Consider the following 23,769-nt stretch of genomic DNA (forward strand, 5'->3'; position numbering starts at 1 on the left):
ATATTTCTGTTCTCATGCTCATCATCGAGATTAAACGATGAAAAAGCCATTGAAAAATTAGCACTCAAGGAACCCCTGAGAAAAACTACCTGCTTGTAGCAATAAATCGATGGTTCTCCCACACATGTACATGTACATACACATGTACACATAGAGGCTTCCACATTGGTCGCATCACCAAGGATTTTCCATATAAATTTTGCAAGTTGTATTGGAGGGGTTCATTAGGTTGATTATATCATTGACAATGAAGTCAACAATGTTCTTGCTTATGCTAGCTTTCTCTTATCAGAGCAAGGAGGACTTGAGGTGGACTAGCATCATCTAGAAAAGTACATGTTCACTTTTAATTAAGAGGAAAAAAAGTTTAGCATCATTGCATGAATCTATAAGAACCAATGACCCCTTGAAATTTGTTCTCGCCAAGCATGGAGTGTTCATAAAAGAGCACTAAGTTGGGCGCTGGAATAAGTTGGTCCTCTGCATGTAATAGTTATTTCATAGTTAGACTCAGAGTACTGAATGAGTTCAGATTCTTAGCTAACTGGATGAGGACCCCCAACTTGAGATGACGAGATGACAATTTCATATAGCTTCAAATGATGACAAAATGAACGAAACCGAAAATGAAAGACTTCAAATTACAACCATGGAATAAGAAAACTAAAAATATATTCACATTCAAAATAAGGTTCTGATGGAAGGCTCAAATATCAGAGCTATATACCTTATCTAGTCCGGCCTTGCTGGTGTCCTGACATTACCCCCCCTTAAGAAGAGTTTTCGTCCTTGAAAACAAAAGTGGGAAACTTTCTTCTTAAGAACACTAATGTTTTCCCAAGTGGCACCTTCTTCAGGTCGGTCTTTCCACTTGATTAAGGCTTGTTGTCGTACGTGATGACATGTACGCAACTCATGATAATCAAGAACACGTTCAGGTTCATGTGGTAAGGTAGGAGGTTCAATGTAATCAACCAAAACATGTTGGTCAATGAAATTGGCATCCCCATGTAACCGCTTTCGTAGACGACTTACATGAAACACCGGATGAATGCGAGAATGTGAAGGTAGTAATAGTTTGTAGGCACGATCATCGATTCGCTTGAGTATTTTGAAAGGCCCACAATATCGGGGAGATAATTTAGGTGTCGGTCTAGTCTTCAGACTTTCTGAATGTTCTAGCACACGTAAAAATACTTCCTCCCCTTCTTCAAAGGTAACTTGCTGACGTTTCTCATCAGCGTATTTCTTATACCGATCCTGTGCTTGCCAGACATTCTAGCGAGCGAGTTTCAGCATATCCATATGGTCTTGGAGAAAATCCTTAACCTGTTGGATTTTTTCGGTTGCCAACCCCACGGTAACTAGTGTTCAAGGTTGAGAACTTGATCTAAACATGAAGAGACGACACCTAATCGCAAACATGCTTAAACTGATGGTGAGCAATTTCCAAGTAGAGCGATAAATGCTTACTAATTAGATCACTTGCACGTACGCACTCGCATATCCTTGAGAACCACATTACACTTTGTAATGTGCATATCTCCTTGGACAAGTGACCGTACTAAAGTGTGTTTCCCCCACGGTATACAGCCAGTCGTTCTAGATGGCTAGTAAACGGGGATCACAATATCGTACCATATTGCTGAGAATTCTACAATTGATTGTATAACCATCGTGGTTAACATGAAAAATCCACCAACACCCAAACCCAGCCATGATCTCAAATGGTGATTGGTAGAACAAAAAGTAAACTAATTGAGATACTGCACAGAGAGCGCAAAATACTTCATAAGAAACCGGTTTTTAGGAATATGCATGCCGTTTCAAATCAGCCTCTACTAAACATTAGGGCCCATAACACCTAGCGTGCATGCTTTTAGCAAAACAAATCTGAACCTGTATATCCATGGTGATCTTTGCCAATACTTATGGCAAATGTGATGCACCTAGGACACATTAAAAAGTCTGAAAAGAAACTAACTACTTTCAGCTGCAATATTGTGTAAGCCTTGCTGAAATGTCTGAACCATAGTAGAAGGTGAAACATTCATCACTTCTAGGTACAAACAATGAAACCTTTGCATTTGGTATATGTATAAACAACCATCTGTAATGTTGTTTCATTCTAAGTATCGGACAATTTCTGGCCACTGAAATTGCTCCTGATACGTCATGCTACAAATGGTCTAGAAAACTGATTGGACCAGCAGTTAGGGACTTTGTCGTGACACATATTTGAAATAGTGGGCGCCAGTGTCAGTCCCAGAGACTCATATCCTCCACATGTGGAATATGTCTCATGTAAGAATATCTAAAAAAGAACATTCTTTATGTACAAGATGTACTTGTGTCTAGAGGTAATTGCAAACACTCTACGATGGAAGTGAGAGGGACCCTCATTATCCTTGCTCCACACTAGCTAAACCGAACTCCTTGAGTCCCTAGACCATGTTATATCCCATGTGACAACATGTACCAAATCGAATCCTACAAGTCGATTCATAACAGCATAATGTACATTGGACACTACGACCCAAAAAACTTGTTTTGACATGCCCTTGGCATGGGTTCCGTTAGGCTCGACGTAGTCAAAATGTCTGGTAAGACACTTTGTAGAAACTACTTGACTAACAGGTAGCCGTAACCAACATAGTTAACCATGTGCAGAATGATGAGAGTCAACTTGAAAAGTTGAATTGTTCTGCTACCGCGTGGTATATTGCAGAAGTATTTCCTTGAAAGTATCACGGGACTAGATGAAACTGGAATCCCCCATGACCATGTGATAATTTAGTAAGCACCCACGAGGTCGTACCCCAAAACTAGGATGCCATAGACACTCGTAGTGCTATGGAGAGAGCAAGAAATCCACACAAGTGATATGCCTACTCGTATCAACAGCCATGCTGTCTTAATTGTTTGCTGACTCTAGACCCCATGGTACAAAATGTAAGAGTATCAAGAACTCAACTTGAGCGTCATTTGGTGCAAAAATGACAACCTAGGACTCAGTACTGTCAAGAATCTTACTTGGCCAATAATGTCGATGTGTACTCCCCTGGGTAGATTTGTTTGATCTTGTAAACAATCACCCAAGAATTTCAGTAGTTAGGTCTTATCTTTGGCATGACAATGGCTCTTAGCCCATGTAGCTCATAGCCATGATGCAAATTAGTGTTCAATGGAAAAAATGATGAATACTATTTTGAGTAGCATCTTAGTCACGTGTTAGCTGAGAGGTAGAGCACCTTGGCTCAGGCTGACTCACCAGCAAAACACGTGTCAAAGGTTTTGTAGCCGATTTGCATTATTCCCGTACAAGAGAGAGAACCCAAGCATGCTAGACTGAGGAGCTTTCCTTAAGGTGTCAGAGGGTGTATGCAAGTTGTGGGCTCTTACGCATCCTATGTCTAAGTTGTAGCCTATCGTATATGCAGTGTATAGTTTTCAAGGATGACGCTCTCAACGAGAGAGGTAACAAAAAACTCCTTTCGACCCACCTACCCTTTGAGGGCATGATTGTATGAGCAGGACTCAGCCTCGGCGCTTTGCCCATAAAGTAAGTTCTAGAATTAGGTTCCTTCTATGATTGTTGTGTTTTGAAAGCAACCAATAATCATATTAAAATAACTTTTCCTATCCTTTAGCCCAACATTACTCTTTGTAATCTGCCTATCCCCTTGGATAACTGACAGTAATGAGATGTGTTCTCCCCTTCCGTGAGACAGAGTTGCCAGTGTGATATCGGAAAACTCAGCGGTTAGTCAGTGTAATTTATAGGGTAGCATTGTAGGACCTTGGTTACAGTGACGGGCTCTGATATGCAAGCCAAAATCATAAGTGCTTTGCATAGTTTCTCCATAAGTGCCTTGCATAGTCGGTACCGGTAGGAATATTTGGGAGGTGATATCCCAATGTATGCCAGTGCCCCAGACTGCTGTGCCAATTACCTTGACATCCAGTAGGTAGTATCTTAGCACGAGTTAGACGCCTTGCTTCTCGTGTAGGTGTCCAAATTCTTTGCTTTGCATAACTGACAATCCTTTGCAATAAAAACAGATCTAACCCGATTTTCGTCAAGTATATCATATATACTCTCTTATGGCTTTCATGCCCGTCTGGTATGTAGTGAAATAGCATGCAAGCATAGTGTCAAATTCCTTCCAAGTTGGTATGCTCATAGCATATGCCAAACGTGGAAAGTATCAATACAAAATTTGTCACTTTTATCTAACTGACCATGTCAGAATTGCGTAAAGAAAGCATTATGTTTTAAGTCGTGATTGAATATGCTATACTAAGCCAGGTATTGTATCATATACAACTAACCAAAAAGGGTTATCTGAAGGGAAGTAACTTCTAAAGAGCACGCACAAATTGATTGACTACTTAGACGCAAAATCCGTGGAAGAGCTAAGAATGCAGTACCTGGGGACAATGTTTCCGTTGATGTTGTCCCATACAATTGAAACATAACTTTTGCACTTTGGCTTTGCAAAAATAGATTGTGGAAAGTCTCCTCTTTGCCACCTGGCCGGAAACTGGTTGAATGTTTGCCATAGGTGTAGGCACGGTAGCCTGTGGAATGGACGACATGACCAGCTCTGTAAGGTTATCTACCTGTGTAGTAAGCAATTGGAAGTGAACAGCCAATTTGCAAAACTGTTCTTTAAATTTTTCGAAATTCATGTCATGTAACGCACTCTTTGTCATCGATGAGATTGCTAGTATCCTCCAAAAGATCAAGCACACTTTGAGGAGGAGGAGTAGATGCGGTGGAAGGAAGTTCAAAATAAAAAAAGGTGATTCTCAGAAAGTTCTGTATCCATGATGACTGTATGTATTGCGATCAAATAAGGAGAACTCTTGTAGCCGTATGAGATATCGGCGTTACCCAATAACTAGCCTTGATACTTAAGTTCGCAACTGATATACCTGATATTGGGAGCACTCGCAAAGCATAGTAGCCGTGCTAACTCCGCCGAAATCGATGGTAGTCCGCCGTATATGGAACTCCGAAAGCTCTTGATAGTTGAATCAACTATGCTTGACGATGCCGCCAAAAATTTATACTGCTTGAAATGCCGTTGATGACTGAATCCTCTCAAAGGAAGAAATTGCAATAGATATTCTTTCGAAACTTCAAATCCGTCAAACTTTAACTTCGATCAACTTCTACAATTTCTGTAATTTAGACAGTTTTACCCTTGCCTATGCTTGTGGCAGATATTGAGTAGTTTCTATGGAAATTGAGTAGTTTCTATGGAAATCTAGAGATTGTAATGCTAAATCCAAAATTTTCATGTTTTTTGTATTTATCACTTCATCAGTGTCCCCAAGATTGCACTTGGTAAGAGATCTATTATTCTTTTGACATGATCCATCGCTCCTTTTGAATCCAAAGGCCAAAAGGGAATTAAGAAACATGTTCATAATATTTGTATTGAGCATGACTATAGAAACTTTGCTAATAGGTGTAATGGACACGTCCGATGAACATTGACAATAGCGAAATTAAAAGAACTATAGTGAGTATTTTTATGAGACTACTTTGAGAACACAGAGGGTGAACTTAATTAGCGGTAGCAACATAACCATTAGACTTAATTAAGTTGGCATGAACAATACTTTTTCAAGAGAGAGAGTTAGAGAACTTGACAATAGTTGAGGATCGGATTAATGTGGAGCCAGTCCCCCCTCCAATAAGATTTTGTATTATAGATTCTCCCATAAAGAGAGACTTGGTACAATACAATCTTTGTGTTCCTTAAGCCCTAGATGATGCTATGAAAATGGAAAGCTTCATGGATCACGAGCGTAACATAGACTTTGTCAAAGCATTAACCATCCATGGCCTCAGTCCTAAGGCCTCAAACACCTTCGAATATTGAGAGAGCTAGCAAGGAATGAGGGTAGGGGAGAGGAGGAAGACTCATTTATAGGAGAACGCCTTATTAGAGAGTATGGGACTTTTGAAACATTTTGAGAATTTGAAATTAATACAGATCCCGTAAGTATGAGAATTTTGTTAATTTGGATTTGACATTATACATAAAGTGCACTAAGATTATTGAAAAATACCTAGAGCTGGTCGCAAGCTATTGAATGGTTCATATTAGTTAAAGAGATGATTGTGAGAATTGTTGGTATAAGGGAGTTGATAAAAATGTTCTTTGGGTGGTGTTCCAAAACACCTTAGTTTGGTTTGTTGGAATCCCATGCCTTGTCCTTTACTCAAAAGAATCTTTCAGACTTTCTTTGGCCCTTGTAACAACCTTTGTAGGAATTTTGATTTTTTTGGGAATGCTCCTGCTTGGCCTCCAAGAGAAGACAATACTTTTTATCTCTTCCCATTGTTTAGGATCCTTCATATTACACATCCAATATTTCTCCCAACAATTTGAGTGAACATCCACATCCGCTGAATTTCGATGAGAATAAACTCGGGCCCAATATTGTATAAGAGTTTTCTTGAAGCTATTTGAACACTTTTCCATGTCTACGTCCCTTTGTGCAACTCAAAGCCATAGTGGATAAATTGATTCTGAAGGTTGAACAAGCACAAAGTCTTCCTGTTTAACATCCACCATTGGGTCAAATGCATCCTTCGGCTGTTTTGATGCAAGACCGCAATAATGGTTATCCAAGTCTTCTGTTCCCCAAAATTCATCTTCCTCGTTTCCTTCAGCACATATTGTTTCATCTTGTGTTCTTTGCCAAAAGTCCATAAATTTGGTTACATGAAGAATGTGTGGTGTTTGCAAAGCATGGACCATGTATTTCCAATAATCAACTACTGGGGCTATAAAGATTTTGTACCCAGAGTCTATTGTACCTTGTTTATATGAGTACCACTTTTCCCAATATTTTATGTAGTGTTTAATCCCCCCTACTACCTCTTGGTGCTCTTTTACATAATCAAACATTGGTAGTAGCATTGGCACACCCTTTGGAAGTCTAGGCTTCCCATCATTCCCCTTTTTCCACAATTCAATGCCACCTTCTCTTGGAAGCCAATCCATTGAATTTGGATGCATCTTGTATTGCATGACATGAAACTCACTCTGCATATAGAACCTAAATTGAAGAGGTTTTGAGTGCCCCACAGGAGCTTCCTTTTAATCACACGAGTGGTTCTCAATATGGAATTTAAAATTTGGCACATGGGTTAAAAGAAATGGAGTACGCTTTGTGCTCTCACATGATTGGAAATGTTCCATGAGACGCGGAAATGTAAAAGTCATGCTTGTCCTTAGCTTCTCTGAAAACATACTAAACATTGCATCAATGTCTTCGTGTGTATGACCCACCATTAAAAAACCCAATTGGATCATCTTGAATGTCCCTTGTGCAACTAGCAATGACAAAAATGCAAATAGATAGCGATTTTTGTTTTCTGACCCACAATTATCCAATTGCAATAGTAAGTTATTGAGAAACTTTTTGAAGCCATAGACATCACCATGCCCTACATCTTCATTTTCACATCTTGATCCTTGTCTGATCCCTTGATGATGATCTAGTGCTTTCCTGGAATTTAGAGATTGAAGCACTATAGAAGAAGAACTCGGCATTCCATCTAGCTGAAGGTCACCCTTTTCATGACTATCCAATCTCTCTAGATTTCTTAGGCATAGAGATATAGAGCCAATTGTGAAGTTTGGGTCATGTGGCCACAAATCAACTACAAAGTTACCATATCTTCCGTGTCCATGTCCATCATGCCAACCAAAGAGAGTGGAAGCTGAGAAGACCTATCTTTTTTCTTTGACTTTGACCTTAGCCTTGGAATTGCAATCTTTGCATGGTCCATCTTGTCATGTATGATGCACAAGTTTGTTTGTGGTTCCAACTAAGATTCCAAGCTCCAACCATAGTAAAAATTTCTACAGCTTTGCTGTTGTAGCACGTGAACTCAACACTTCCTTAAAAGCTCATTACGCTCTTGTAGACACTTTGTTGATACCATTTTTTCCTTTATTTCTGAGCAAATAGCGCATTTGAAAAACATGCTTGTTGTTGCAAGACTAACATGCTTGAACTCTTTGTTCCATATCAGATTAAATGAAGATATTGACACTTTCTTACTTCCAGCCTATTCCAAGGTTTTCTTCACTTCTGTCCATATCCCTATTTGTTTGTAGATGTCAAGGATGACTAATTGCGTTTCACGTGTTCCATCATGCATTGTGCGGATTTTATGTGGCATTTTCTCTTCATTCTTCTCAACAAAGGTCTCTAAGAATTTCTCTTCCCATCTTTGTGTGATCTCGACCCGCTCTTATTGTCCCTTTGTTTACATCCATTTCCCCCCTCACACCTTGCTCAAATTCAGCTATGTACCTATAAAAAGACGTTCTTGGTAGACCGTGCATATTGTACCATGCTTTTCCACATACAACCTCCCCATTAAGCACAAAGATGTACTTCCTTGTGCCGACACCATTAACTCGGCAAGATGAATCAAGTGTGTTTTTACGTTCCTCCAATTGCAAACCCAAAAAATATTTTCGCAAGTTGAGAAACTCTTCTCTATTTGAGATTTGGCAACATTTATCTGGACAACAATCAGTGGTTGCAATTTGTGAGACATCTCCCACAGACATCTTGGCCTCTGAAGCTTTAAGAGCAAGAATCCTAGGCTTTCTATTAGCCATACAATAAGTTCTATTGAGTACAAAAAGTGACCTTGTTCCTGCAACAAAATTTGTAGCCGCATAATTCACATTGTCCATCTCCTTGCCTGTGTCTTCATCCACAAATTCTTTTCCCAACACTTTGGAAAGCAATGGTGACCGTCTTAAAAGGTAATCCTCTTAATAGGCCATCATACTAAAGGAATGCAATCTAACCTGTCACTTGCACTCGTCCTTGTTCCTTCATTGTAAGCTTTATTCACAGCCACACCAAGACCTTCTTCTCCTAAAACCTCATAGTCAATCACTTCATATGGCAAAGATAGAAGTATACCCCCTATTGCAATGCAGTATTTCATCCCCTCTAACCAAATCAAGACAACACGCTCTTTCCAACTCTCTCGCAATTGATCTTTGTAGTTGACTTCCTCCATATGTTCTCCTTCAAGGGCCACATCCACTTCATCATGTGGCATACTAACCATGCCACATTCCCTTGTAAGCTTGACATTTTGTGTCTCCGATTTTATAAGCCCACCAACCATTTCACCGATTGTTGATGCATGAATTTTTGGAAAGGGCAAGCAAGCAAAAGAGTCATGGAAATTAACAATAGACACTGACAGCTTACCATCTCAAGTAATTCACCATGGCACAAAACACTAGGTGCCATTGAAAATAAACTCCCATTTGCAACCACCTTGTCTCCAATGAGGAGGTCTATAGGTCTCCACTTTAAAAGGATTTTGGAAAGACACCTGAAAAAAACATTCAATGAAAGAGTAGTGTCAAGATTTGACCATGTAGCACAAATTTGAAGCTCATGTTGAGGATTATTAGAAATATTAAAGGACCATGTGAAAGCTATGGGTTTTCAATCATGGAATGAATCACCCTCCACTTATATTACATGCTATCACTCATCTAATATGTACCCTCATAGTAGCCTCAAGATCTGACCACGTGGAAAAAACTTCAGGTCCATGCCAAAGAGTATTAGACACGTTAAAGGGCCATGTCGAGGGTATGGGTTCCTATTCATTCAATGGACTGGATCCCACTTTTATATACCTTATGTTTAGTCGGCTAATATCACTTCATATATACCTTCAGAGTAGACTCGCAAGTTGACCACACCACAAAAACTTTAGGCCTAGTATACCAAGGGTTATTAGACACATTTAAGAAATATCAAGGCTATGGGTTTGCATTATTCAATCTACCAAGCCCCACTTCTATCACATCCTATGTTTACGTGGCTAATATAACTTGGGGTGTACCATCATAGTGTGGCTTGAAGATTTGAACACGTGGCAAAAACTTGAGGTCCATGATAAGGATCATCATACACTTTCAAGGGCTATCTCAAGGCTATAGGTTTGAAGCTATTCAATTTGTATGTTTACTCACTTAAGATAACATGGGTTGTACTAGTACATTCAAGAATTGACCACGTGGAAAAAGCTTGAGGTCCATGCCAAAGAGTATTAGAGCAGAACCTACATCCCTCTATGTATAGTAAGCACATAATAGATATATGAAATTTATATACACACAAGAATGTAAATAGTCAGTAAATATTTATTGAGATGGACCCTCATAGTAGCCTCAAGATTTGACCACATGGAAAAAACTTGAAGTCCTCGCCAAAGTGTATTACACACGTTGGTACAACCAAAGTTGGTCCGAGCTGGAAAGTGGTCTATGGCAAGGGAGGGTTGCATGCAGGTGCAATCCAAAAGGCTAGGGCAGGTGCCAAAGTCCTGGGCAGCCAAAGGGAGAGAGAATGTATGTCTGAAGCGGTTTTTTATGTTGAAAGAGCTAAAGAATGGTCTAATTGGGATGACAGATGAAGGTGCCCAAAATGCTGAGTCAATGCTCTAAAATGTAGTGCTCGATGTTCTCTAGAAGCTGGTCTAGACGGCTCATCAAACGGAGCCCGAATGTGCAAGATACTGAAGTACAAAGTTAGAAGGTGTTGCAGATCCCCAACGGGCAGGGCAACTGGGGACAGGTGGCCCAAGATGATTTTAGTGGATACATGCATAGAGCCCAAATTATGGTTCATGTCTGTTTTCTCTGAAGGAGAATCAAAGCTCTGGTTAGCAAGTTATGATCAGTTGAAGATTTTCCGGGGGCTAGGTTTTAGCCTACTTGCCTGCATTGGAGGATGCACCATGTAGCATTTTCTAGGCCTCGACAGGGTTCAAGTATATAAAGCATGCCGCGTGGAGTAGCAGGAAGTGATGGTTTGTTGATCTGAGCCCAGAGCACCAAGTTAAATGGGAGCATTTGATAGTGAAAAGTTTGCAGATGATTTTCTCTGTTTTTTATGGCCTCGGATAGCGAGCTCAGAAGGATTAGACGGCGGCGAGGTTTACACAGCAAGGGACCAACAAAGTTGGGAATTGGCATAGCTTTGCGGCTTGGTGATTGGATCACCGGGTGCCAATTGGTAGGCAGGACAAGTAGGAGGGAAAGGTTAGGTTGTTATGGGAGTGTTTTCAAGATTTTGCAAAGGCCTTGGGGGATCAGGAGACCGATAGCTGCCACGTGTCAGAGGGTTTGTCCCATATGCGGCGGTTTGTCAGAAGGAAGGAGGTCGAGGGGTATTTAACCCAAAGTGTGAGCCCCCCATTCGGCATGAGAAGCGTGAGGGGGAGCTCCCTCTTGAGTGTAGCGGTGGCGGACCCCCAAGGGCGTTGCTCTGGTTGTGCGCAGTGGCGTGGTGGAGGAGATAGGCCTGTTTTGGCAGCATCCGGTGAGACGGGGCACCAATGGCGCATGTGTCCGCTTGCAGGAGGCTGGGGGTACAATAAGTGGCGTGTTAGGCGGTAGGGGTAGCATCCCGCGGCCCAGTTGGGCTCCAAAATTTTCGAGACAAGGAGTGCAATAGCGATATTGCTATTGCGTCCCTCTTCCATGAAAGGGTGCATCCCGTAAGGATCAAGGAAGGGCCGGAGCAGCCGGGTGTCCAAACCGGGGGCAAGTGCAAAAGGGGGTTCCCGCGGCTGTAGAGTGAGCCAGAGAGAGAGAGAGAGAGAGAGAGAGAGAGAGAGAGAGAGAGAGAGAGAGAGAGAGAGAGAGAGAGAGAGAGAGAGAGAGAGAGAGAGAGAGAGAGAGAGAGAGAGAGAGAGAGAGAGAGAGAGAGAGAGAGAGAGAGAGAGAGAGAGAGAGAGAGAGAGAGAGAGAGAGAGAGAGAGAGAGAGAGAGAGAGAGAGAGCCCGAGGGCAGGCATGTGGACCAAGTGCAAGGGGCAAGGGGGGCATTTCAAGGCCGGCCAAACAGGTGTAAAATCCAGGAGGAGCTGACCGGGGCACTCAATCAAAGGGATAAAAAGGAGAGAGCAAGGGCAAGAAGAAAACGCGAGAGGCTGGCACCAAGAGGAAGTAGGAGGAGAGAGAAATAAAGAAAGAGAAGGCTGGAGGGAGTCGGACAATAAGAGGGTCAAAGCTAGGCCAAAGAGGCAGTATAAGCTAAGCTCCCCAGAAGGGGTAAAAAATGAGGGATAAAGCACCCCCCCCCCCCCGAGTGCAAAAAGAGAAAGAGAGAGTAGAGAAAAAAATTAAAGCGGTTTCCCCCTTGCTAAAGATGCCAAAATCAAGGTACCAGATATACCAATAAGAAGGCAATTTCCAAAATTGGAGGCCCCCCGTATAAAAGTCAAATTTTAATCAAATTAGGGGCTTTTTTGGTGCCGTTTGAAGCCTGCAAAGTGGAGTTCTCTGACAAGCTAACCCCTTTGTAACTTTTTCTTGAAAATGGCCATAGTGATGGTAGTGAAAGCCTATGTACATGCCTTTTGAAATGCAATCAAGCCACTGTTGCCCCGTCTGGTTGTTGCTTCCCCTTCCCCCCTCCTCTTTCTCCTGCTTTCATGTTTCCCTTTGGTGTCGGCTATGTGGAAGTGTCTGCCCCCCGGTCCGACGGTGGTTTGTGTGAGAGAGTGAGATTGAGTGGATGTGTGTGAGTGTAAGGGTAGAAACAGACCGTGGCAGTAGGTGTGCGTTGTGTGGTGGATTTGTGGAGTGTGTGAGCAATAGAAATTGGGCAGGCAATGGTCTGCTAGTGTGAAGTGTGTTTTCAAGGTGTTTTTCGAGAGGATACGGGTGCGGTGGATACCCTGAGCTATAGAGACGCCCTTTTGTTTGTGCCGGGCGTGTTTCCCCATTCCCCCTCTCCATCTTCTGGTGCCCCCACGGAGGAGCACACTGATTGCTCCTAGTTGATAAAAAAGAAGAATTTCTTTCGCATTGGGATGTCATGGCAGCAAGAAGTTATGGACCGATTTTCACAGGCGAGGAACGCCCTGACGAGTGGATGCCAGATTTCGAGCTGTATATGCTATTGTTACGTATGCCGGACGAGGATAGCAAGTTGCAGACTTTTCATTTGGTGATGCGTTGTAAAGCTAAAGCATTGTATGAAGCATTGGAAGGCGAGCCGAGGCAAGCATGGCCGGCTCTACGGGGGAGGTTTCTTCACGTCTTTTGCAAGGAGGCATCCCCAGCCGAGATGGATGCGAAGCTGAAGGTGCTTAAGCAAGATTTGAGTCAAGAGTTCAATCTGTTTTTGGGTCATTTTGAAGAGTTTTGGGCAGAATTAGCGACAGCCATGCAATTCGCTAATGGAGACTACTTCAAGCTAGATAAGTTCATGGTGTGTTTGCATCCTAAGGTGAGAGAAAAAGTCAATTTCGAGAGTCCAAAGAGCTACAATGGTGCGGTAGCCATTGCACGGTTGAAGAGCAGAAAGATAAATAAATAAATAGAGCAGGGTGTGTCAAGCTATAAAACAATGGCCCATGTTCAACCGCAGAGTCTGAGGGAGGCTATGCACGAAGAAAATCATGGAAACCAAGGTGTAGCTATTCTGCCACAAAATTGGGTCCGCACGGTGCGAGTTTTGTTTGAGGAGATGCAGAAGTTGCGGCTCAGTCTGATGGATAGAGGACAGCCAAGAGGAGCAAGGGGCAGAGCAAGGACGCTACCATGTAGGTGTTACAATTGCAAAGAAGAGGGGGACTATGAACCCGATTGTCCTCAACCACAGAGGGAGAGAGAAGGTATCTACCTCTTGTTTGGTAGAGGTCGAGGTCAAGGTCGGTTCAATGGTCCAAGAGAGCAAGTGATGGAGAATCCTGTGCAGCCAGCTCCACCAAATGGAGGCGAGGTCCCAATAGTAGATATATCGGGGTGGATAAGGAGGATATGAAGATTTTGGCCAATAAGAGAGCAAGAGTTGAGAGGGAGACAGAGACTGAGCAAGAAACGAGAGCTCACAAAGGCAAAGAGAAGGTGTATGAAGGTAGAGAGATACTCGAGCCTAGCAAAAGAAGGAGGCGTCACAAAATCAAACAAGCGGATTTCCAATTAGGGCGTGGCTATCCCGAGTACAATATGGTAAGTGATGTTCAAAATAAAAAGCAAACATTAATTTTGGTTAGCTGTTAGCTTTAAATCGAAAATTAAGGAGGCAGTGGTCCACGAGTGTTAGCATCAGGCTACTGAGAGCTTAGGGGAATGTTCAAGCGGTGCAAAATATGGCTTTGAGGGTAGAATGATGTTCTTCCACGGGTGGATGCTGTTATAGAAAAGAGGATGCAGGTACAGGCCTATATAGACGGTGGAGTGCAGGTTTGTGTCATGACGAAAGCAGCAATGAGAGAGACGGGAATCAAGGCAGTAGTCAAATAGAATGTGCGCATGAGGATGGCAACCATACTAAGGCCAAATGTCTGGGTGTAGCTCAAGATGTGAAGGTCAAGATGATGGGCATAGAGTGCCTGCTAGACTTTTTTGTAATGAAAGTAGGGGATAATGCTTATCCAATCATTTTGGGTGGGCCATGGTTTTTGGCGATAGGTGCTAAGCAAGATTGGGAGAGCAAAGTGTTCACCTTGCCTGACAAAGAGAGAGGAAGGCAGATTGTGCGTGATTTGAATTCCAAGGAAAGCAGTTCTCGTCCTATGGTAGTTAAAGATGAAGGCGACATGACGAGCTACGAATACAAAACCGAGACACACTATGATGAAGGCTACACTAGCATCGAGGAAGAGAAGAGCGAGGACGACATGCTGAAGATAGATGCAGACTTATTCAAAGTCACCATAGACGACTTCCCACCTAAAGAAGAAGGTATGCAGCCTCAAGCTCATGGTTTAAGCATAGAGGAGGTTTCGAGAATGTTAAGTGAAGATTTGACCAAAGGTGAAAAGGAAGGTTATGTTCAACTGTGTGAGTCCTATCCAAATCTATTTGCGATGGAGTACAAGCATTTGCGCGGTGCAAATGGGGTAGAGCACAAGATTGTTCTCAAGGAGGGACATAGGCCTAAGGCATAAAAGCTAAGAAGACTAGGGGAAATCCAAAAGGGAGCCCTTTGGCAGGAGATCAATAGGTTGCTGGATGCAGGCATTATATACCCTGTAAAAGAGTTAGAGTGGGTATCACCAGTGGTTATAACCCCTAAAAAGAATGAGAAATGGAGAGTGTGTGTCGACTACAAGCCACTGAATTCCGCGTTCAAGAGGAATCACTATCCATTGCCATTTCAAGACGAAATCCTAAACCAAGTGGCTGGGCACAAGAGATACTTGATTATGGATGGTTTTTTGGGGCATTTTCAAATAGGGATTGAACTCAAAGACCAGTTGAAGACCACATTCATATCTCCATGGGGTTGTTTTTCTTACCGCAGGATGCTGTTCCGATTGGTGAATACATATCCCACCTTCCAAGATTGGATGAACAGGGTATTTGGTTCATAGTTGAGCGGATTTATCAGGGTCTTCATGGATGATATAGGCTACTACAGTTCAAGATTGGAGCACCTATTGAAGCTACAGTTATTCTTTCAAAGGATTGATGAAGAAGGAGGTCAGTTGAACCCCAAGAAGTGTAAGCTAGCACACCCTCAAATGCAGCTGTTGGGTCATGTGGGGTCGCAAAATGGTATAGAGGCTGATCCCAAGAAGGTGAAAGTGTTGGTGTTGATGGAGCTACCATCAGATGCTCAAAGTTTGGCTTTGTTTTTTCATAAGCTGAAGTATAGATATCATGTTTCTTTTGGATGTTATCGCAATATGTACATCCTCTTCAAAAGAAAGCTCAATAGGTGCATGGTTATGAGTGGGATGAGGAAGATCAGGAAGCTTTAGATAGGGTTAATGTAATTTTGTGTCACTTTCCAACGGTGTGTCCTCCCAAGCGAGAGGACAACTTCTATGTGTCTATGACAATGGGCACAATTGCTATTGGAGTGGTTCTACTACAAAAGGTATGGAGAAGCTACAAGCAGGGTGATTAGCCTAGGAGAGGCTACCTACACCAAGGTAAAGCAATGGGTGATGGCTTTGGTTTTCGCTTGTAGGAAGTTCAAGGTGCATTTAATTGTGTGCAAGTTTTTTGTGTTGACAGCTAATAATCTATTGCCAGAGGTAGTATTAAATTTGAAACCAGGAAGGAGGATTATGAAGTGGGTGTTGGAGCTACAAGAGTTCGAGTTCGAGTTCAAGGTAGATCACACGAGTCGGTCTCACTTAGCGGACATTTTTTTCAGCAAGGCCGTTGATTTGCCAGCCTATCCAAGGGTGGTTCAAGATGAAGCTGAGGAGGATCCTGATTTAGAGGATTCTTTTACAATGTGGTTTGACGGAGCGTATCGAAGGGTAGTACAGAAGGCAGGAGGAGGTGTGGTGATACACGACCCACATGGCAAAGCTATATTTTTTAAGGCGTATGATTTGGAGGATGTCCACACCAATAACGAGGTGGAGTATCTCACTTTGCATCTGGGTTTAAAGCAGTGTATAGAGTTTGGAATTTTGAGGTTGGTGGTGAAGGGAGATGTGTTGCTACTCATCAAGAAACTGTTAGGCCAATGGCAGGTAAAGCGCGATTCGTTGAAGAACTTGTTCTTTTCCATCAAGAAGATGCTAAAGTCTTTTGAAGTCCAATTCAAGCATGTGAGAAGAGAGCAGAACCAAGAGGCGGATCAGTTAGAAAGTAGAGAAATACAGGTGCATGTTGGAGGTTTATATGTGGCCCCAGCCACTTATGCAGGTAGAGAGACTCTAAAAGACATTAAAGGGTTTTTTAGTACACGACAGTGTTCAGTGGGTTTGTCCAAGTTGCAAAAAAGAAAAGGCCCACAAATTCACATTGGTAGGTGAAGATCTCATGAATTATGGGCGTAACAGAATTCTTAGAAGGGTGTTGTACAAAGAAAAGTTAGGAAAGGTGCTGGAGCAATGCCACAAAGAAAGTGGACATCAGGGTAAAGACTAGGTTCTATTTTGAGTGCTTAGAGGAGGCTTTTGGTGGCCTTCCATTGTGAAGGACGTGCAATATGGGTGCAAGGCGTGCCATGAGTGTCAGATTATAGGTGAAAGACGACTGATAGCAGAGTCACAGGGTGCCATCATCGCACAAAGTTCTTTCAAGAAGTGGGTCTGAATGCCATAGGTCCTCTCCCAACGTCTACGAGCAATAAGAAGTATGTGGTGGTATCCATTGACTACCTTAAAAGGAGGCCAAGACTGTGAAGGTAGTAAATGCTAATGTGGTGGCATAGTTTGTGTTCGATAACATTTGTTTCCGTTTTGGTGTTCCATGGGTGTTAGTTACTGATAGGGGTCAGGGGTTTAGAAGCAAAATCATGAGTGCATTAGTGGAAAAGTTAAATATTAAGAATCGGTTTTCCTCACCCTATCAACCCCAATGCAATGGTCTAGTTGAGAGTGTGAATGGGCAAATCGTCGAAATGTTAACAAAATACGTGTATAAGCAGGAAGCTGAGTCTGAAACAAATCTAGAGAAGTGTCTGTGGACGTATAGGACGTCCTATAAGGTAGCTACAAATTTCACTCCATTTGAGCTAGTATATGGTAAGGAGGTTATATTGCCGGTGCATGCATAGTTAGGTGCTTTGAAAGGTATGTGGCGTGTCAGTTCCACTCAATAGGGAGTTCTACATGATCGGATAACCAGTTTGGAGGATTTGCAGATGGACAGAGAGGCAGCGGCCGCCTACTATGTGAAGCAGAGAGAGAAGCGCACTACAAGAGGTCACTTGAATTCTGGCGCCACATTGTGGTCACTGGCGGGTGTCGGTATATGTGTGTGTATTTATGAAGGGAGCTAAGATTTACAAATTTCCGATGCCTCTTCCGGCATGCACGTTGGAGAGGGGGAATGGGGGAACACGCCCAGCACAAACAAAAGGGCTTGTCTATAGCTCAGGGTATTCACAACACCCCTATCCTCTCAGAAAACACCTTCAAAGAAATACTTAACACTAGCAAACCACCGCTTGCTCAATTGCCACTGCTCACACACTCTACCAATCACCACACAAGATACACCTACTACCACTGCCTGTCTCCACCCTTACACACGCACACAATCACTCAATCTCACTCCCTCACTCAAAACACCGTCGGTCCGGGGGGGCACACACTTCCACACAGCTGGCACCGGGGGGAACCATGGAAGCAAGAGAAAGAGGAGGGGGGAAGGGGAAACCATAGCAAGAGAGGCAACAACTACTTGATTGCACTTCACCAAACACTTATACAAACTCCCACTGCCATCACCATGGCCATTTACACAAGAAAAATGCAAAGGGCTTTGACAGGCACACTCCTCTGTCCAAGAGCTCCACTTTGCAGGCTTCCAACGGGTTCAACAAGCCAAAAAAAAAGCCTCTTATTTGATCAATTTTTGACTTTTATAGGGTGGGGGGTTCAATTTGGGATATTGCCCTCTAATTGGTCCATGTGGCACCTTTTTTTGGTATCTCTTGGGAAGGGGCCACCGACTTTTTCCATCTGCTCTCTTCTTCTCTTTTGCACCTGGAGGGGGGGGGGGCATTAGCGACGGCGCTATTGCCCCTTGGTATTTTTTATTTTTTATCTTCTTCATTTTTACCTCTTATGGTCTCAACCTTACACTGCTCCATTTTTTACTTTGACTCTCCCTTTCCTCTATCCAACTCCTGTTTTGCCCTCTTTTGACCTTGGCTTCCACTTTGTCCGGGCATTCCCTAGCTTGGTCCATTTGGCCTTGCTCCTTTGGTCTTTGCCACCCTCGAGCTCGGACTCTCTCTCTCTCTCTCTCTCTCTCTCTCTCTCTCTCTCTCTCTCTCTCTCTCTCTCTCTCTCTCTCTCTCTCTCTCTCTCTCTCTAGATCGCCTACCTTGCTCTGGGACCTTCCCCTTGCCTGAGGGGGGGAGGCAATAGCGATATCTCTATTGCCCTCTCCCTCCTCCTCAAAACTTTGTGGCCCCTAGGGCCGTGTGAACCGCCGCATGCCACGTCATACGCCGACACCACAACCACGCACGGGCGCGCGCCTCCTGCGCCGCCCCGCCTAGCCAATTGTCGGCAAAACCACCGCGGAACGCCACAACCGCAGTGCCCGACAGGGCCCGCCATAGCCACGCTCAAGGAGCTCCTCTCTCTCCTTCTCATGCCAATGGAGAGGTCACGGTGCCGTATACATACAGAGTGACGCACACTTCCGGCTCCACATGTGGGGTATTACCCCGCCATGTGGGAGTCCCCCAATGCAGCCAAGGCTTGTTTTTTTTAAAAAGCTTCTTTTGTGAGAGAGACTCCCTCTTGGGTGCCAACTTGGCCCCACTCGCATTCTCTGTTGACAAATCCCACTCCGGTGCTGTAAAACCATGTCCGAAGTCCGTGTACCAGGCTCCGTTCTAAGCAATTGCCACCGGCCTTTGACTTCTTTGAGCCCGCTATCCGAGACCATCAAAAAATGAGAGAATCACACCCATACCTTTTACTGCCCAATGCTGCCAACTTCATTTCGCTGTATCTGACCGACCGAATATTCGATTGACGTGCAACCGTTTAGTGCTAGGTCCACATAACACACACTTCCACCAACAACCTTGGCGAGGCTCAAAAGACGCCAGATGGCGCATTTTCCAATGCGGTCATATGGCCTCAGACCTAGCCCCCTGAAAATCTTCAATCGATCATATCTTGCTAACCAGAGCTCTGTTTCACAAACTGAAAAGATAGGCATGCTCCACAACTTGAGCACTACACATGTCTAAACTGACATCAACCCGGGTCACCTGTCCCCAGCTGCCCTCTCCGTCAGGGATCTTCTACACACTTCAACTTTAAACCGCAATATCTTAAGCACATAAAAACTACATATCGGACACAATAGGCCACCAACATTCTTGGCTCTTTGCAGCACACCTTTGGCCTAAAAAACCGCTTCGAGCATACACCTCCACTATCCCTTGTCTGCCTAGGGCTTTGGTACCTGCCCTAGCCTTCTGCACTGCACTCACATGCTGCCTCTGCCTGGCATTGACCATCTCCTAGCTTGGACCAACTTTAGCTACACCATCATTGCCCACCCCCTCGTTGAACATCTATGTTCAACCACACATGGCCTTATTGCACTAAAAAACTGCACACCAAAAACAGACTCTTGTACACTGCAAAACCACATATTATGTACAAAAGCTGGCACCTGTTACCTGCTATCTTGGTTCATGCGGGTTGCCCAACCCCCTGCTTTACCTGTAATCACCCACCAGGGTCAAACACTTTGCATTGGTATTCTCTATCCACCTACAACAACTTTGCATAGTGCCACGCCAAGGCACATACCCAACTGCATAGCCAAACTACCATCCACATGCTTCTACCACTCCAAGTACTCCTTAGCAAACTGCCCACTCGCAACAAAGGACCTTCAAGAACACCAAATAGATCACCTTCGTGCTCACCATCCTGCTCAATCAACAGTCGTGACCTACCTGACCCGCCCTCCCATCCATGTAAAGCTAGATCCTCGTCTAGCAGATCCTATACCTGCTTAACAGCACACTACACAGATATCTTTATCACCATTCCTTTCAACCACCACTCACAGACCTCCGTACAAAGCTTGGACACCGCCTTAGAATCCGCATCACATGTCTAAGAGGGCACCAATTGCATAGGAAGCACCTCTAACTTTGACTCCGCTTTGCCCATCTCACCCGTCATGAACTCAATTCCAGCATCGTCGAGCTCCTCCTCGTCAACTGGCCCTTCAAGGTCAATAAGCACCACCTGCTTGTCCGTTTGAACCACCTCCTCTTGTACTGTTGCATCATCAATCTCTACCAAGGAAGAGAGAAACTCGTTCTCTATCACATCCTCCTCATTCTCTTCCATAGGTACAACTGCTTCACACCTTTTAGCACAACTTTTCACCTGCTGCACCACTATGGCATACTGTTGACCGCTGGGTCAACAACACAACATAACTCAAGTTTCGTACCAAAGTCTTATCTTTTGCGAGTTATGAAATGCTACGGATTATGGCTATAAACGTCATTTGTAATGAGTAGTTATTGTAGTTTCAGAAGCCAGGGTGCAATGGCACTTCCAGATTGTAAATACAAAGCCATTTGACCCTTTCAACCCCATTTTTGGTTAAACCTAAGGTAGCCTTAGTATATAAGGTACCTAGGTCATTTTGTAAAAAGACTTTTAATCATAATCAAACTTCAGCGCTGCTGTCTACCGTGTGTGAGAGAGAAAGAGAGTGAGCGTGAGCTTCATCCTCTCACTACGCCCGGCTCGCTCAACACATTGGAGATCTGACTGCACCATTGTTGTAGGCTCGAGGAGAGCTACACGACAATGCCAAGCATTCCACGAGAGACGAAGCGCACACGCCGATGCATCTACGAGCTATTTGTGGTCGTAAGTGTATCAAATGATGTCTATTTTATGCGTGCTAGTAGTCTATAGAATCGTGCCAACATAAGCTACGCATAGGTACTCATAAATTTCAGCTTCAGGCACTTTCAAAATTCGGCTCTGTCATCCTACACGTTTTCCGCAGATGGGTTTAGAGTGAGGATTTTGAGTGTAGAAGCTTAGGGACAGGTGTATCCTAGTGAGGGGATGGTGTTCCTTAAGTTTCGTATGAATCTGGCATGATTAGGTGAGTTACCTTCCGTATGTGTGTATGTGGCTAGGTGGTGTAGTTGAGAGCAGTGAGGTTCTTGATTGTTGTATAGTTGGCCTTCCAGAGTGTTGTATGCATAGGATGGTCTCAGCCTGACAAGCTTAAGAGATTTCCTATGTGTGCCTATCGTGTCATCTGTGTCCTCGATTGACATTATGTTAATCTAGGTAGTGTTTGCATGCACTTCATGAGTGTGTGAGGCGCTCTCCGTCCAACATTGGCACCGTTGCCGGGGACACAAGGACCTAAGTAGGTTTCCTACTAACACTCGTGTGATGGTTGCTTGATTTAGTTTCGGCTAAAGAAAGCATTTTTCTTAAGTGGATCCGGAAGAGGATATTCCGTGATCAAGTGGATAGCCAGGAAGCGTGTGTCTTGCCGAGGGTCTGCGACTAGATAGGTTTAGTTAGGATCTGTGGATTAGAGTAGTTGTTGGTGGTCGAGTGATTTGTGAGGTGATAAAAACGTTTACTAGTCCGTGTGTGGCATTGAAGCGTTTTTCTACTCATAGATGCAAAACCCCATATGATTTGTAGGAGTAGCTTTAGGTAAGTGATCCGATTCTGATCTAGAGCTATTTAGCATTGAATCATTTGCTAAAGTGCTTGGTTGCATTTGAAATCACAGAAAAGTGCGCTTTTGAGGGTAAAAATGCATTAAACAAGATTTTGTGGACATTTTTGTTGGAGCTATATAGAGAGCCCACACTTATGCTATATATAGCTAGGAGTCCCCACTATATATGTGTACTCAGTGTGTGTTCTACATACACTTTGGGGTTTGCAATCGTGGAGTCATCTATCTCTCTCTCTCCCTCGTCTCGTGTCTCGTCTCCAGCTCAACATGGTATCAGAGCATCACCTTAAAAAGATAAGTTGTATTATTTTCCTATTTCTTATTGACGTATGCAGTGGTAGACTCATGAGCATGGCATCCTTAACAAGAACACGTTGTGATAACGAGAAAGCCACAGTCATGCGCACTATAGTGCTGCCTTGCAAGGAAGCATGTGCTAAGGAGATCGTAAGCCCTCTCTTCCTCCATGCTGACGGAGTCTCCTATCCTGCTCCATGCTAACTACAGCATGAGCCTTTGAGGGCTTGCAAGTTACAACTACCTTGTGTTAATGATGATCCAATTAAGTGTCTTGGAAGCACACTTAAGCCAATCCTATGTAAGTCCATAGGCATGCAAGAGAAAGGTTTTCGAGAAGGTCTATCGTCATCGCAGCAGTGTGTGCAGTAGCACTTTTATTAGCTGCTACGTAATATAGTTCTCTTTTTAATTTGATGTTATTTTAAGCATCATCGCTATCATTGGCGTATTGAGCCTGGTGATTTTTCAACTGTGGTGCTATTTTAATGACGCGAAGAAAACTACGACATATTTTACTCATTCGCTGCGTCGCAGCATATTCTCTACCTCTTTGCGCTTCAATCCGGATCTGCAGACCATTACCGCTTCAATCCGGGTCTGCTCTTCAGACCGTTACCGTTGAACTAATCCCTGCCTGCATAGCTTTGACCAAGCATCATCAACCATTATGATGTTGGGTCTGTTGGGTCATGACAAGCGTGGAATATTGAGCAGTGAAAAACTGTTGTAGCGTCATATTCCGGCCACCCTTGCAACAACTACCATACTCCTTTGCAAACATCGCTAGCAAACTACTGCGAGATCAATGTAGCATGCATCTATATCAAAGAGTGTTAATTATGGCTTAGTGAGAAAGAAGGTCTCCTCGTTGCTGCAAACTCATCCCTATTGTTCAACAGAACACGGTAGTTCCCTTTTAAGTTATTGTTCAAGCTCTATCAAGCTGTCAGTTAAACGGCTTCTACAGACAAAGAGCACCACCGATGAGCAGTTGGTCTGCATGCAAGCAACTTTATTATTTAATGAAATCTCACGTGCACTATGCATAACTAATTTTGTGTGGGTTTGTTATTATTAACCCTGAGTTTATAAGCCCGAGTCGCACGTGCATAGGGAGGTGATTTGTAGAAGGCTGCGAGCTTTGACAGGGTACAAAACAAAGACGTCAGAGTGATATGAGCTATGATGCCTCACGACATTGGCTACAACCGACGGTCCCAATCGGCAACACATCGTGAAAAATTGGTATA

Source organism: Adiantum capillus-veneris, chromosome 21 (genome assembly GCF_014529385.1).
Source record: "Adiantum capillus-veneris isolate H3 chromosome 21, ASM1452938v2, whole genome shotgun sequence".
NCBI classification, from domain to species: Eukaryota; Viridiplantae; Streptophyta; class Polypodiopsida; order Polypodiales; family Pteridaceae; genus Adiantum; species Adiantum capillus-veneris.